This window comes from Moschus berezovskii, chromosome 15 (genome assembly GCF_049115385.1).
Source record: "Moschus berezovskii isolate FMDL1 chromosome 15, NW_MosBer_1.0, whole genome shotgun sequence".
NCBI lineage: Eukaryota > Metazoa > Chordata > Mammalia > Artiodactyla > Moschidae > Moschus > Moschus berezovskii.
The window spans coordinates 36,149,168-36,151,422 of NC_142474.1; positions in this window are offsets into that span (position 1 = coordinate 36,149,168).

A 2,255-nucleotide genomic window follows, 5' to 3' on the forward strand; every position below is an offset into this window, starting at 1 on the left:
GCCAAGGACGGAAGCCTTCGCGACGCTTTTGCGACACCGTCGCCGCTGGGCTTACCAGCGCCCCCGGCGGCAGCGCCGCCACTCGCGCGCAGTTAGGCCCCGCGGGCTGCAAAGTAGGTCTTTCGTGCACCCGCTGTCTGCCCGCCCGCCGGCTTCGGGGTCGATGGGGAGGCGAGGGGTGAAGCGCGCAAACAGGACTACGGCGCGGCAGCTGTGGCCGGGATAGGGCAGAAGTCGTCTCCGCTCCCCAAAACCAAAGGTGTGCGCGGCTCTGGGAGGAGGCGTTGGGGTTTGGGGCGCTTCGTGAGAGGTTTAAATATTACTGAAATACCTAGTACGGAGGAAGTATTTAATACTAGCTCTCTGTTCTTTCCCCTCTTTCGAGCTTTCCATATGCTAAAGATACGGGTATTAGAAACTGTCAATAATAGCAATTATTGATCGTTTCCTGAAAAGAAGTGTTTATTATAGCCAAGCTAGAGTGCATCATCCCGTTTAATTCAACAACTTTCAGTTCAGTTCAGTCCAGTCAGTCGCTCAGTCGTGTCCGACTCTCCGCGACCCCATGAATCACAGCACGCCAGGCCTCCCTGTCCATCACCAACTCCCGGAATTCACTCAAACTCATGTCCATCGAGTCGGTGATGCCACCCAGCCATCTCATTCTCTGTCGTCCCCTTCTCCTCTCGCCCCCAACCTTTCCCAGCATCAGAGTCTTTTCCAGTGAGTCAACTCGTCGCATGAAGTGGCCAAAGTATTGCAGCTTCAGCTTTAGCATCAGTCCTTCCAATGAACCCCCAGGATTGATCTCCCTTAGAATGGACTGGTTGGATCTCCTTGCAGTACAAGGGACTCTCAAGAGTTTTCTCCAGCACCACAGTTCAAAAGCAACAATTCTTTGGCAATCAGCTTTCTTCACAGTCCAACTCTCACATCCATAGATGACCACGGGAAAAACCATAGCCTTGACTAGACGGACCTTTGTTGGCAAAGTAATGTCTCTGCTTTTTAATATGCTATCTAGGTTGGTCATAACTTTCCTTCCAAGGAGTAAGCATCTTTTAATTTCATGGCTGCAATCAGCATCTGCAGGATGGTTAATTATTAGTTAATATAGAAATTATAGTTAATATAGAAATTATACATTATACTGATTATTGATATATTATTACATTACTGGTATTTATTAATATTGCAGTGTTACAGGACTGTCTTCTTCTTGAGTTCTATGTCAAAGTGAATTTGAATGGTTGTTGTGGCCTCTGAACCATTCCCTTCCGCTCTGTGATGACAGACCCACATTGAAGTTCATCTTAAACTTAGTTCAGAGTGGCTTAGGAATTTGAGGGGCTTCCCTCATAGCTCAGTCGGTAAAGAATCTGCCTGCAGTGCAGGAGACTTGGGTTCGATCCCTGGGTCGGGAAGATCCCCTGGAGAAGGAAATAGCAACCCACTCCAGTATCCTTGCCTGGAAAATCCCACGGACAGAGGAGCCTGGTGGGCTGCAGTCCACGGGGTCGCAAAGAGTTGGGCACGACTGAGTGACTAACACTTCTAGGAATTTGAACGTCATTGTAGATCTGTGTATTTATCAAAAGAAATCTTCAGCTTCTTACACAGGTATTGAAATGCTGATATTGAGAGAAAAAATGAAAACGTACCTACTAGAAATGTAAAAGTTAAAGTTAAGTCGCTCAGTCGTGTCCAACTCTTTGCGACACCATGGACTGTAGCCCACCAGGCGCCTCCGTCCATGGGATTCTCCAGGCAAGAATACTGGAAATGTAAAAAGGATCATTAAAAAACAATGGAATTAGAATCAAATACCATATATAGACTTTCTGGAAAATCCTGTCAAGGGGGAGTGGGCAGTATTTCAGTCTCGTATCCTTTCCACTGTGCATGAATTGCCTTTACTTTTTACACCTTGTCCTTGTTTTAGGAGACTTTCTAGTTGTCTGGAGATCTTTTTCTTCTCTGTGCTCCATGAAGTTCAGTCCCACTGTTTCTGCCTCTAGTAGTTGCCATGAGAACATGATCTTTGTGTGTGTGTGTGTGTTGGGTCTTACTTATGGCACGTGGGATCTTCTTTGGTTTTGTGGGATCTTTTATTGCCACCCAGCGACTCCAATTGTGTCCTGTGACAGGCTCCAGAAGGTGCAGACTTAGTTGCTCTGTGGCTTGTGGGATCTTAGTTGCCCTACCAGGGTTCTAACCCATCCATACCCCCTGCATTGCAAGGCGGATTCTTAACC